The following is a 14860-nucleotide window of genomic DNA, read 5'->3' as shown; positions in this document are numbered from 1 at the left end:
TTTTTCCCCACGGGTTAAAGTTTGATAGACTCATTTGTGAAAGCGCTTATTATGCAGCATCATTAATGACAAATGCCAGCAGCTCCCATTCATCACAGGGTCCTCCTAGGCCATCCGTCTCAACGAGTAACCTTCGTGGTGTGTGTAGCAAGATTTGTGGCTTTCCATGACCGCTCTGCGAACCTCAGGTAGACGTGTCACCATCGTTGACATTTGAAACGTAGATGAAAGCAATTTTGAACGAGGATTGAATGGGATTGTGCGTGTATATACTGCTCGAACATCAACATCTTACACCTACATCATTACCCTTTGCGTTAAGTGTATGCATATGCGTGCGTATGTGTGTGTGTGTGGGGAGCGGTAGTGTAGCGGTTAGCGTGCTGCGCTCCAAACCCAGCGACCCGAATTAAATTCTTGCTCACGGCTAACATCAGTAAAGATTATCTGTACCGGTCCTGGGCCTCCCCTAGGTCGGCTCAGCCTCAAATGAGTACCTAGTGCGGTGTGTGAAACATCGCCCCATGCACCTGCCCTAACAGTCCATTATGGATCTTTGTCGCTGTGTGTGTACCAATTGAGTTCGTGCAGAAGTAAATCATTCCGTGAGCTTTCGTTTTTACAGCACAATAAGAATTATTATTCCAATCGTGCCTGGCTATGCAATCTCCAGGACTCCATTCTAATTTGTTCTGCAGGGCATTATTCCTGTTTACATTGCCCGAAGATTGTTGATGGGGTGGTGGTTCCTGCATAAATCAAATGGGAAATTTGCACATTTGAAGTCTACGGCCACCACCTGAGCCGTGGCACTGGCTCTGGTGGTGATTTTACACTTGAATACACTTCGTATCCAAAACCCACACACTTTGACAGGCACGTTAGCGATACATAAATAGGTTCAAAGTTTCACCTCTCGCATTATGCTGCTATCCGAGGTCTCCAAATATCTATTTGCGCTAATGTATATTAGGCATCGTCTGCTTTTTCCCCGTTGACTTTAACTTCAGGTGATTACTTTTATCTAAAGTGCTTCAAATATTTATTTACTTTAAATGTTTTGGTCATGCTGCAAAGTAAACTTTTCAGCACACCTTAAGTTTGATGTGCAGTCTCATATGCACCGTTTAATAATTTAGATCTTTGGTTCGAATGGATTTATTTCAAGTTGTATTCTAAGATATTATAGTTAATGATTAAAAATATACATTAAATGTACTCTTCAGTATTTATCCATGAAAGCTGCTGTTGCTTTTGAAGAGTTTTTCAGGAAGGGCTATGTTCTTTCAGCTCAGTGTTGAGTACCTATTCGTGATGCGACTATTCACTATTCCATTATTTTTCACAATTCAAGATGGGGATTTCCAGAAACTATTATTATTAATTAACATTTTTATCATCTCCTTTGTGTTGTTTCTCTATATTTCTATATTGTTTTCAGAAGTATGTTTTTGCTCCCGTTAGCCCAAATATAACAACACTAGCATATAATTAGCATGTCATTTTGTATACATCGATGCACAGTGATACTTGCACATGTGAATCAATGCGAGTGTAATGTTCCTGAAGTAATATTTCACATTAATTGATGGAACAATGGTTTATTATATCACTAATATTTAAGCACGTTTGAGGAAACTGGAGGAAAATATCACTTTACCTCTCAATCTCAATAAAAAAACATGAATGTCATTAAATTAACACATGGTTAAACTCATGCTGTGTCCTGGGGTGGTCCCATGTCTGTAATAAATAATAATCATTTGTCCAGGAGACCACTGCTGAGTGTCAACAGTCTTCTGCAGAAGGGCCCTGTATTGGGAAATGTTTTATCTTCATCAGCCATGAGCAGTGCACTGCTGGATGAAGGCCTCTCCAAGCCACCGTGATCTCTCATGGTCCTGGTGATCCACCAATCCACTTAGCACCTTCACCATTCTATTTTCGTGATGGACGTGCTTTATTTTTTCAGCCACAGTTTTTTTTTGCACGTGGGATAAAATCAGAGAAAGACCAGCACATACGAAGGGATAAGACTCGAAAAAAATCTGCTTTGATATATCAACAACCCCATTGCTGTGCTTCCTTTTTAGCTGAGCACTCGCAGTGCTGTAGGTAGGAGTCTCATGCGGACCATGACATCTACACGGTCCACCGAGCCGGTCCACCAGGCCAGTGAACATTTGCACTTCATTTTCCATGGCTGTGGCGCCGCTAGTCCCAGGGGAGGTGCCCGCTTGGCCTGTTGTTGTTGTTGTCTTTCGCCCGCCTTCCCTGTGTCACCTCTTTGATCTTTCCACTTCGCAACGGCGGCACTGGCGACGCACGTTTATGTGGCGTGACCGATCGTGTGTTATTACAGGGTCAGCTCTGATGGAAGCCGCACCTCCACAATCTTCCTCCGCACTCCATCCCCACTCCCGCCCTCCTCCCCCTGTGTCTCTCATTAGTTCTCTCGTGTGACTCACTCCTCAACGTTTGCCTCATAATATGCTCTCTGGGCCATCTATTTGCTTCACTGCATCCGTTTCACTTCCCTGCCTCTCTCCTCCTACTCCTCCCAGTCCCTCTTCAGCTCCCCGTCTCCCTCGCCGGCTCGCTCGCCACCCTCTCTGTCCCGCGCCCACTTCCTCCCACCTCTGGCTCTCAAACCACTTTGCTTGTGATGTGACCCTTTTGATGAAGGTCATAGCTGACCTGAGGGTGTCCGTTTCAAAGCCGTTTCTGTGGTGCTGCTGCCTGCCCGGGGGGGGCACGGGGGGGGGGGCTGAAGGGAGCGAGGTGGGGGGCAGAAATCGCCGTAAATCCTTCCCGAGCGTGCCCCCCGGCATCCGCGGTACCCTTGACGCGCTGTCCTCACGCCAACGAATCTTGCCGGAGCGATGTCCCATGGGCCGTCGTGCCTGGTGGGGCCTCTCTCACGGCGCTCGGCAGGCCTGGCAGGGCCGCAGCCTGCCAGGCCCGGCAGGAACCGCACGCAACCGCTCGTGGGTTGCCGCAGAGGAGACCTTGAGCCGGGGGGGCAACGGCGCTCGTCATGAACTTTGGGTTGTGTGCACAGTGGTGTGTGGCACGCTTGTGGCACGCTCGTGGTGTGGCACGCTCGCGCACGCTCGCTGCACGCTCACCGCGCGGCAAGTCGAATTTGATGTGTTACAGAAGCAAAGTGTGACCGAACACACGTGTTAAATTTTTATTTTACATTTGTTCTTAATTTCATTCCTATGAGTTTATTGAAATTGACTTTATCGTATATTTCAATTCGTATTTTCACCAATGCACACTGATCAGCGTGGTGAAGTATGCTCAAACAACCCTCACGGTGTGGGGGGACCTTCATTTATCAGTGGTTTGACAAAGCGGTGTTGGTGATTATTCTTCTTATTTTAATGTTCACACGGCTTATGTTTAGACGGCACGTGTTGCATTTTATTTGTATAATTGTTCCCTCATGGTGCTCCTGCGTATTATGGTTCGACTGTCTATTATGGTTCACAACATCCTGTAAATTATATTTTCTGGCTCCAAGACTTGTTACAGATTTGAGTGCTTCTTCAAAAAACTCAACTGGATGAGGATTATGATGAGGGCAGTGATCAGGCATCACGCATAACTCATCATGTTAATGAGGTGCCCATGTGCAGGGCTGTGAGTGGTACCTGGAGAGGTTAGGCTTTGTGGATTTTGTTGACAGATGGCTGAAAATTATTACTATTATAGTAGCATTTACATAAATTTTGATTTAAAGCTTTCGTGACTGCAGTAATTCATATTCTTAGTTCTTTCGGTAAAGTCACGTTGAAGGGAAACAACAAAATAATAAAATATATAAAACAATAAAAATTCTCACGACATTTCGACCATAACACAAACGGTCGTCTTCAGGTGTGTTGGTTTGCATAAATTTATTTTTAAACGGTGCATTTATTTATTTATAAAAAAAACCGTTAGCGCCTGAAGACGACCGTTTGTGTTATGGTCGAAACGTCGTGAGAATTTTTATTGTTTTATATATATTTTATTATTTTGTTGTTTCCCTTCAACGTGACTTTACCGAAAGAACTAAGATTATCGCATTTACATAGTTTTTCTTGTTCGTGTTTTTTTTGTTTGTTGTGGCTGCACCCGATTCAAGAGCCGAATGGCTCACAGGGCTATACCAAAATAAATAAACTGAACCATTCATCATAGCATTCGTATCCACTACATTCGTGCATTTGGCTCATACATCGGGAAAAAGAAATTCGGCCCATCTCGTGCCGGACAGAGCCAACGAAACGTCGGCAGGTGCCGACGCATCATCGTCACGACCTTGGGGCGGTGCAGTTTTGGGTGCGAAACTTTGCCGGTCGGCAATTCATCGCACCGGTTGGAGATATGCGGTTAAACGGGAAGGTCGGCAGCAGACAAAGGAGGAAAACGCTGACCTGGCGGCAGCCGTGAAAGCTCTTTTCGTAAAGGACGGAACGCGACGGGACGGCCTCGGCGTTTGTCGTGGCCCCCCTAAGGACGTGCCACGCCGTGGGACGCGGAGAAGAAGGGAGCTGCAACGCGGAGGCCGGACGGGAGCTGCCTCCGTGCTCGCGAGCGCCGTCCCATTAACGTGCCCGAGATAAGCCAGGCGAGCATGTGGAATGGTCTTTAAGTTTCATGGCCAGGGGAACAGATTGAGCAGAACTAATTCCCATATGTCCCTTTAAAGAGAGAGTTGTTGGGACGCTCTCTTGACTTGTGAACTCGGGAAGGATATTTACCGTCCGCCCTCAATCAAAGGAAAACATCCCCGGGCTGGCTTTGCTGCTCTCTGCCCCTTGCGAGGTCGACGTGGAGGAGCGCAGCTGGCAGAGTTGTGGCCTGGCCGTGTTGCGGAGTGGCACAGAAAGGTCGAGCGCAGCATTGGACAGTGCCGCAGGGGTCGCGGTGACTCGGTCAGCAGATCGCCTCCGGGGAGAAACACGCCGCTCGGCAAAGAAGGAACTTAAGGAGGTGGTCGTTTTTATTTTCAATGGCGAAAGATTACATGGACGTCACCGACGTCGATCAACATCACGGGGGCATACGCCGAGCTTGAAGCTCGCATCGGACAGAGGGCGCCGTGGAGATAAATGAAGACGTCTGCTGCGGAGAGAAGCTCACGACGAGGAAGCTCTGCCCCCCCTCGTCACCCTCACCATTGTCCCTGGCAGCGTGTGCCAGGAGCACAGCATGCGCTTCGTGAATGGCTTCTCTCGCTTCCTTCCCTGTGTCAAATACGGTCGGACACCCTAACCCATCTCCCCCCCCCGCCACCACCCCGGCGACCACAAGTGTGCATCCAGTCGGGCTTCACGCCCCTCGGTGTGTACAGCCCAAACAGCTGGGGGGGAGGTGGGGGGAGACCCAGAGGGCATGCTGTAGAGGAGGCAATGAGGTTTTGCACGGTAAACAAAAGGAGCTCTCGCAGCAAGAGAAACGGAAGGGAGGATCGTGCACTGTGGCGGGTTGGGGTTGTCCCGGTAGCGGAGAAGTGAATGGCGTCTCCGATGGGAGGTGGTTACGGAACTCTATAGCGTTGTACTCCTTTCAAGCCGCCCCTGCTCATACGCTGTCTCCCAGTGTCGCCCCTTGCTGTCATCATCGGGACACATGGGAAACTTCCCCCGAAAAGAAGTCATTTTTACAAGTATAAGTAGATTTGCCTGGAGAAACTGTTGAGCCCCAGTTTTAACACGCAAGAAGCACATTCCATGAAGCTAACTTTTTAGTGTCCTTTGTATAGAGGCACGCATCAGAGCTCGATCCGTTGTGAGTCACGTCCGGCTTTAATGGTGTCATGGAATCCACTTGCTGTGCGCTGCTGTACGGATTAGGTGGATTTTCCTGCCAATTTTAACTGGCTTAGCAGGTCAGTGCTGCCTGAGTAAAAAGTGCCGTCTTGCTTTGCTATTTGGGTATCGTCTGCTCCTGCAGGTGAGTTGACGTTGTGAGGCATTTTCATTCAGCATATTCAGCAACCCGTCCATTTATCTCCCAGCTTTGGAGGCTGGGCAAAGGGTGGCACCAATCTGCGCGTTAATGGAATTGCGCTCCCAGATTTCAACGAGGGCTACGTTTAAATGTACCCTGCTCGTCGGCGCCGCTCTGCATGCGTGCCCACGCGGCGTTGGGGAGAGCAACACGACGCACGGAGGGCTCTCACGTCGAGGTAGTCGTTACCGCTGGTGGTGAAGCGTCACCACAAAAACAACGGCCGGCTGACGACATTCCAAAAAAATCGCTGTGAGCGCGTTGGGCCACTCAGAAGTTTTTGCGTCCCCGATGACAAATTTTTAATCCAATTTCGCCCGGGTACCCGCCGGGAGGCCGGGAGCCCCGCGCGGTGTCCTGAGAGCACGCATTTACATGTAAAGTGTGGCTTTATTGGATCGCTCACGTCTTTAATCTGGTTATTTGGGAGCAAGCCCTAATTGCGTGAGTTCGGTCGGAGGGAGAGTCGAGGCCCAGGCCGTGCGGGGTGCCGCCGGCCCGCGAGAGAGAAACCTCCCCAGCGCCGCGCAGCCAGAATTGCCGAGTGTGCCTCTCGGTGGCTTTTGTTTTGGTTTCACTCGAAGCAAAATCTTTTACAAGTGGCATGCTGCCAAGTGCGATCATATTTGCCGAGACGCCACCGAAGTTCCGAGGTCACGTTTATTTATGGTGTGCAGAGGCGAGGAGCTGCGTACTGTGGCCAGCTCACACACGAGCGGCATGTCTGCGCGTGCGTTTGCTGTGAACATAATTGGTAAAGAAAATTAATTTTCCTCAAATTAATTGCTGACAAAAGCCATGCTTCTAGAAAGATAAACATTTCTCCGTCTTTCTTTTTTGTCCTCTCTTTACATATAAATAACTGAATAAAGAAATGTAATATTGGGGGTTTTTTTTCCCTGAGAAGAGGAGAAGGTCCCCGTGGTCTTCAGGAAGAATTAAAATAACTTTATTCACTCCACTGCTGGATGAAGGCCTCCTTGGTGCTGTGCTTATCGTGGGACTTTGTGGCGATGATTCGCCAAGCTGGTCAGTGTTGAATTGTGAAGGCGGAGGGAGGCAGCCCACCCATGGCCACAAATCAAACTCAGCTCACTTGGGTTCACGGTGCAGAATTCTAACCACTACACCACTGCTTCCCCGCTCGTTGATGGAAATAAACATTCCTCTTTATTTTCACGTAACATTTTCGTATTTTAATGATAGTGGCAGTTTTTGTTCCTCAATAATGCAGGTCCTATTCATATTTGTTAAAAAATAAAAAAAACCCTCTATTTTCAATCAACCACCGTTCATTCTGCCAGCTCACTGAAGCAACGGCATTTTAATTGCTGCAGTGCGGTATATGCATACGCAATGATGTATACTCTACGCCGCTTTGTGTAATTGCTGCACATGGCCCGGGTGTTTAGTGAAGTGACTTGCGCAGAGAGAATTCCCCACCGCAGCATGTAATGTGATTTAGTTGATACAAAAAATGACACTTGAGTGCGGCCTGTCGGGTCACATAAGCGTAGGGGGCACTGGGCACCGTGCTCCATGCTGAGTATCATCGCTCGTCTCCCAGGGGCTGAGCCGAGGACCCAGGCCTTGGCTGCCACGCTCTTTGCACAATTAGGAGCAGCCGGGCCAGTACCGTGGGCAGTCTGAGCAGCACGGCATCCAACCGCGTCATACGAATTTTGTCCATCCGGGGGAATTGAGACGTGTGTGGTGTGTGTGTGTTGAACTTTATTTCGCACCGTACGTAGTCAGCCATGCTAATCGGAGGTATGGGGGAAGGATAACGAATTAAACACAAGAAGCAGTGTATGCGTAAGAGTGAAGGAGAGCAGAGTAGTGTCGTGGTTAGTGCACGGTGCTACGACCCTGGCAGCCAGAGTTCAAATCTCGCTCACTGCCAGGATCGGTGACAAATATCTGTACTGGTCCTGAGTCTCTCCTAGTTGGACTCAGCCTCAAATGAGCACTTGTTACAGTGTGTAAACATCATCATTGGAGAGACAAAGGTGGCCGGGCATGGTGTTGACCACCTACCATCACGTTTGCTTTACCGGCCTCTGTATATGCTCACCAACAGCACGTGTTCTAACAGCATAATTAAGCTTTACGGGGAATTGTGGAACAGTGGTTCGCGCCATTTCCCTACAATTCCCAGCCAAGTCTGACATGCAAGCAGGTGTGCTCAAATATGCCCTGGGCCTGCCTTAGGCCAACGAAAACACGCACCTGGTGCGTTGTGTAAAAATCATCTGTGGGGGAGACAAAGGTGGGCGGGTGTCGCTAATAGCATCTGCCATACGAGGGATATTTGGCTTCGCTGTGCGTGTGGGAGAATTGGAGAGACTGCACATGTGGACGTCACGGTAGAGAGATGTTAACTACCTCTCCAGGTATGCAGGAGTTCGTGGGTTCGATCCCGACCCTGACGCCTGTATATTTGGGAGTTTGCGTGTTCTCCTCGTGGTCGCTTGGATTTTTCTCCGGGTTTTAGAATCGTCACGAGTTTAGCGGATTTGGCTGCTCTAAATGGCCACATGATGATGAGCCACTTCGTTGAGCTACCATTTGTGGCCATGTCGCTTCTGAAAAAAGAGCTATGCAGCTCAGTGGGTCTTACGCAGAGAAAAAAAAAGTTTAGCTTTTGGTTTAGTTTAGAGGCTGGGAAAGGAGCGTAGGTCGTGAGTGAAAGACGAGAGGGAAGGAGTTGAGGAGGTGGGAGCTTGAGTAGGTGAGAGAGTGAGGGAGTGAATGAGGGTCCAAGTTGGTTCACCTCTGGGGTCAGATCTGAGTGAGCCCCTTCTCGGTCAGAACCCGAGGTGAGGAAGGTGTGAAGGCGTCGACTGTGCAGCCGCCGGTTAATTAATTCATTTATACGAATACATTAATTAACTGAAATTAATTCACGTAGCTTCTTATTCGGCATGCCTCAAGTGTTGCTGCATCAGCACGAGCAGCGGGCGGGCAGCTGCGACGTAGCAGTGAGGGGAGGGTGCGCCAAACAGCAGAAGGATACCGTCTGCACGCTCATTATTTCATAAGCCCAATTGTTAGGACGTTCCTGGCAAGTCGTTACATAAGCTGTCAAGTTTCAAGTTAAACAGTAGTGGTGCATAACACGCCTGATGGTTTTTTATTTAACATTTTTGTTACTCATTATTGCAAAGGATGCTGATTTTTTTTTTAATTTGGGATCGTAACTTTGTGACGCTTGCACGCAACCGGTGTGGCAGATGTTACCCCGGTGGCTGTTGCTCTCATTATTATTATTAGTGTCATGGACGTGGCCTGTTCTGCCTCAGTGCACCCGAGAGATCCCGACCTGAAACAACTGACTTGGACGGGTCATCAAAGCGAGTCGGAGGCCCTGTGGCCCTGCCCTCCACGCGGCCCTGCACCGGTCACCGGCTGCCCAAGGAGCTCGGGCGACATCGCGATTCGCACGCCCGACGCGCGCCATGGCGTCGTTCACCAGTGTATGCCCCCTCTCACAGCCACTTCCAAACTATTAAACATTTTTTTTTATTTTATCAGGTCAGGCCCACTGAGCTATATAGTTATTTTTCAGAAGCGACCTGGCTATCACAAACGATAGCTCAGCGAAGCGGCTTATCACGTGGACCTTTACAGCAGCCAAATACTCCAAACTCGTATTTGTAAATGTGGAGGGGAAAAACCGGAGGAGCCGGAGAGAAATCGACCACGGGGAGAGAGACACACAAACTCCAAATATACCGCAGGCGTCAGGGTCGGGATCGAACCCACGACCTCCTGTATACCAGGCGAAGTAGTTTACATGTCCTAGCCACCGTGGCGAGATGTTAACTTCTGCCATGGAAAGCAGTGGCGGGAGTGGGTGAGGGGTGGGTGGGTACTTAAATTGTAAATACAAATTATAATTCAAAATTTGAATGCAAATGTTGGTGACACCACAGCATGGAAATGCCCCACAGGTCCCTCCGTTTACTACCCCGGTGCGAGCGCAAGACGCCCTCCCTATTTTTCATGTCATGGTTGCATTGATTGACAGCTGATGTGATTAGCCTAATTGTTTTATTACCGCTTCTAAAAGCGATCTGCGGTTGGGGCAGGGGTGGGGAGTGGTGAGGGCGGAGGGGGGCTGTGCATTCCCTGTAGGGAAATGATGAAAAGAGTTAAACGATAAATGGAGAAAGAGACGTAGAGAGAGAGAGGACGCGCTCAGTGAGTGAGAATAGAGACGCTGCTCATACGCATTTAAATATCCCCCCCCCACGCACCCCAAGCCCGCCCCTCCCCCCACTCTCTTCCATCCATCCATCTTTTCCCCCCCCCCCCGCTGTCCCCCCTCCCACCCATCCAAAACTCCGTGGAGGGGAACAAAAGGACCCACAGGCAGCGCTCGCTGGCCGCCGCGTTCCGCGGGCAGATTTGTCGGAGGCGCTCGTGCGCGACCGATTGTCACGGCAGCAGATGGAGCGAACTCGGGGGCCGGCGTGCCGCTCGACGCTCTGACACTCTGCCGCTCCCGCGCTTCCGGAAGCCGGGCTCCCCCCGCGCAGCTGCCCACCTCCTGTTTCCGCGCCCTCTCTCTGCCACTCTCCCCCTGCGCCTTGCCTCTCGCCTCCCCGTAGCTCCTCCGCTCCCTGTGCGTGCTGTCGTGCGCGATGAGCAAGCGGGGGTGGTGAGGAGGAGCGGTGAGGAGGTGGAGGAGGGAGGGAGGAGAGGAGGAGGGGAGCGTTGGGAGCGGAGGGGCACGGTTTTGTGACGTGGCGGCGGCGGTGGTCACGGTCGAGCGCTCCGACGCGGAAACTTCTCTGGCCGCGGTCGCTTGCGCGAGCGTGCCGCGTCGCTCCCTCCTCGGAGCGTCCCGCACTCCCGGCGCTCGCTCAAATCCGTCCGCGGCAAGCAAACTCCCCGGGGGAATTCTTCCCGTCGCGTCCGTCGCGGCCTCTTGCGTGCACGCGCGCACACCACGCATCCGGTCGCCGTTGCGTCCGCAGCCGTGTCAGGCGGGAGGGAGGGGTGCGGACTGTCAGGTTGGCGGAGCTGGGAACGATCAGGTGATGTACTCCTCCTGCCCTTGCGGGGAAGATCTGGAAGCCGCCGCCACCTTCGCTGCAAGTGGCATAAACGCAATGTGCGTGGACGCGTGTGTCGAGCGTTCGTCCCGCGGCGTCGCCTGCGCCGGCTAGCAGATGTCGCTTCACGTGCCGGCTCGCTACAGGGAAATGCACCGCCGCTCGGCAGGTGAGGCGTGTGTTGATGTCGAACTTCGTATGCATGTTGAATTTCTTTCGCACCGCACGTAGCTAACCGTGCTAATCGGAGGTGCGGATTCGATGTTTGCGGGGCGCGACGCTTCACGGCGGTTGAGCCGGAGCAACTCGTTTGGTGCACATCTTGAGAGCAAAGTATTACTTGGACTCCCTGACGCTCCACGTATTTGGTGTTTATTTCACGTTTGTTCACCTTGGCGGGTTTCGTAAGAAGCGGTTTGCATTTTTTTTTATGGAAGAGGCGCGCTCCCCACCGCTTGCATGCAGTCGTCTGCTCTGCTCGTTTTACGAAACGAGCCAATTCGACGTGTATTTATACGCACACAGTATATATTCCCCAGTGTCGGCGGAGAGAGCATGCAGGCCGGCTAATACGAGCTGGCTGCCGTCTCCTACATCAATTGAGGTTACCCGGCCTTCGCAGTGCATTTGTCACTTCCTCGTGTTTCCGTGCCACAGGAGGAATACAGATCGGGGCAGAAAAAAGCCGTGCAGCAAGGGGCGGCAGAAGGAGAGAGAACGGAGCACCGGGGAGTGTGGTGCTGGGTGGTGCTGGGTGGTGGTGGGGGCGGGCGGGCGGGAGAAGGAATGGAGCAGGGAGCTCGGCTCGCTCAGTTAGTTTTGGGGTGTGAGCCAAGGACAAAGCCCTCTTTTCTCTTGGAGGAACAATCGCCCGCCCGCCCGCTCGCTGGCGGTGCGGTGGGGACCCGGCGGCGCCCGTCCCGCCTGCCGGGTCGCACGCACGCCTGTCGCGTGGTGACGGGGGGGGGGGGCTGCCCGACGTGGGCGGTGCGAGCCCCCCCCCCTTCCCCTCGTGCCCTGCCGGCGTTCCCCAAACGAGCACGCGGCCCCACACACGGTGCCCGGCGTGGTCGCACTTCTCCCTTGCTTGTTGAACAAACAGCCATCGCTCGGATTTGAACTTAGTTGTTGCCAAGTGTAAGTAATGAAAACGTGGCGATGTTCTTCAGCTTCTTCATTGTTTGTAGATTTATCCAATCTTCTTTTTAAAATAATTTATATTTGTTTGTTCGATATAGCAATAAGTGGTCTTCCACATCAGCACATCAATATGTATTAGAAAAGCTTGCAGGCACAGTGACCTCCATGTTATGAATGCACGTTGGGCCTCTTTCTCACCGTATGTAGCCAGCCGTTCGAGGGGCATCAGAAGCAGACCGCCAGCTGTAGTCACAGCGAGACTGGGGGGGGCATTGCCCCCCCCCCCCCCACGAAAAAGCAGCGCATCCCTTCCCCACCGGCCCTATTGCTCCGCCATCCCCTCCTCTATAACGAATCGTCTATACTTCACCGCTTAACCTCACGCCTGCCAACTCCCTCCGTTGTTCACGTGCTACATCTCGACCGGCTCCTGACTGCACGGGCGATGCGTGCGGCTGGATGATGATGCACCCCCCCCGGCTATAAATCGTGAAGCTGCCAAGTCAGTAACAAGTTGTGGTTTATCTGTGCACACAGCGCTCGGCACGCTGTGTCTTCAACTTCCTTTGTGCACGATTCAGCACCGTCGAAGCGACGGTTGGGAGATCCCGCCGGGCTGTGCGGTGGCCAGGACGTGGCAGTACAGCAAATAGGTTCGTGAGCCTACTTGTACCGACTTTTCCGGGTTATCCCCTCGTCTGCGTGAGTTTCTCCGGTTGCTCTGGTTTACTCTCCATTGAAAACAAAATCTATTATGAAAACGTTGTTTTTCCCAGTTGTGCTGCACAGCCCTCTGATGCATCTAAGTGTAGGGCCCTGTCACTAAAAGAATAGCGTTACTAGATGAGGCTGTCCAATGTCATTTCCGTATTATTAATGACTACCATTGGTCCCCAACGTGGCGTCGCACGGACACGGAGACCGTCTCTGCGCACAGCGTTTGTTTACTATTTCAACCGAGAGTATCGCCAACGGGAGACGTCAGCTTGTGGCTGCTGCTCACAGTTGCAATCAATCGGCCGTGCGTAGAACCGCGTGGCAATAGCTGGGAGATTTGGTGCTGTTTGGCCGACACCACGTAGTTTCCTGTTCGGTCGGTGGCTCTTAACTGTCCGATGGATCTTTGTTTAAAGGTTTCCAGGGTTGACTTTGTGAGATCCCCCTGAGCCAGGGTGGGTCGTGTTGGGTCTCGATGCCGTGAAGCAAGCCGGCGTGGGTTGTGTTCCTAAACGCGGTTGGGTACGAAGCCACGAAAAGCTTCCGCTTTGAAGCAACCTCCACACCTCCTCTCCATTAAAGGAATAGCGTAATAGTTAATAATAGTTAATAATAATAATTATAATATTCTATAGCACTTTGTCAATACCATAGCTGGATGAATGCCTTTCCATGCTGTGTTGGTCCTGAGGGATGTTTGTCCATTTTTCACCGTCCTAGTCGGTGCAGATCGGTGAAGGTTGAGTTTGGTAGAGACCTGGGATTGGTTCAGATATCACTCGCCACGGGTTGTCGCCATGGGCAGAGAATCCAACTCGAGTGGCCGGGTTCAGTGTGCAATTTGTTGACCACTGCACCACCGCCACCCAATTAAAGGAAGAGGCAAACAACACAACTATCTCTTATCTTGGTCCTGAGGGATGTTTGTTCAAATAAGATATATGTTAACTTATATATCTCTCCTTATCTGAGAGATGCACACGTTTTGGGCGTGGCCTGGACTGTTCAGCGTGAGTTTGAAACTTTGTAAATGTGAATTAAGACTCGAAATTTGGGGTCAAGCGTCCCGTCATTGTGCTCGAGTGGCCAATGCCACTGCAGTGACCATTTAGAAGATATGGGAGTGAGCATCACATGGACAAAACGAGATAACTGTACTGTATGCACTTGATCACAACTTTAACCTTGTATCAGCCTGGGACGCACACACTGTGTGCATCTCTGCATCATGATAGATGGCAGTGTTCCGGTTTCATCTTCCTTGAGGGAGGTTAGTGTAACATAAAGTGACAACACTTTAAAGTGTTTTTCTTATTTAGTGTAAAGTTTAATTGTTGCATTGTTATTATCGACGATCTGCTTATAATTGCCATGGCAATGTAATTTTATGAAGTATGAACAGGTACGTCCTCTGCCACTTGATATGCTGCAGTAAACCTTGTTGAATTTTAATGATATTTTGCGGTACAGTTTGTCTCAATAAACGTCAAAGCCGCTCTTAAATTAGCACTGGGCAGTTGCTCGTCGTTACAAGTCGCTCTCAGCAAGTGGTGGAAATTCCACAGTGCTGTGGTGCGGATCAGTCGACAGCTACCGTTGCCTTCCGAACAAGTCGTGTTCAGCTGGTGGTGCTCGTTGAGTCGGCTCTGGGCGGCACGTGAACTCACCGTCTCGTCGCCGCAAGCGATGCTGCTCTGGCACAAGTGGACTACCTCCGAGCATCGGTGCTTTGGGCTGTAGATCTTGCCAGTTTGTGCATTTTTTAAAATGCACTTTTGGTTGTATATCGTTATGTTTGACTGCTTCCCTGATATCACCCTGATGATTGGCAACCTCTTTTATCAATCCACTGCTTGACGGTAGATGTGTCGCTCGTGGTGGTTGTCTGACAGTCCTTCACCCAGCTGGTCAGTGCAGATTGGTGAAGTGCAGGCAGG

General features: G+C 50.9%; 1 protein-coding gene across 14 annotated transcripts in view; it reads left to right on the top strand.

Moving 5' to 3' along the window:
- NCKAP5 (NCK associated protein 5) overlaps window positions 1-14860 on the top strand; it is a 268026-nt gene that overhangs the window by 108649 nt on the left and 144517 nt on the right. The window contains exons 1-2 of one of the 14 annotated variants that reach the window (XM_032944632.2): window positions 10345-11235; window positions 12744-12859. The exons of 11 other annotated variants lie outside the window; for them this stretch is intronic. The gene's annotated coding sequence lies outside the window, so the exon portion shown is untranslated. Of the gene's footprint in view, window positions 1-10343; window positions 11236-12743; window positions 12860-14860 lie in introns of those variants that run through there. 2 more of the 14 variants (XM_076060333.1, XM_032944624.2) reach the window with 2 other exon arrangements.

The sequence above is a fragment of the Petromyzon marinus genome, chromosome 4, assembly GCF_048934315.1.
Source record: "Petromyzon marinus isolate PM22_M1 ecotype Great Lakes invasive population chromosome 4, UKy_Petmar_22M1.pri1.0, whole genome shotgun sequence".
Taxonomy (NCBI): Eukaryota; Metazoa; Chordata; class Hyperoartia; order Petromyzontiformes; family Petromyzontidae; genus Petromyzon; species Petromyzon marinus.
This window is presented reverse-complemented; position numbering and strand designations above follow the sequence as displayed.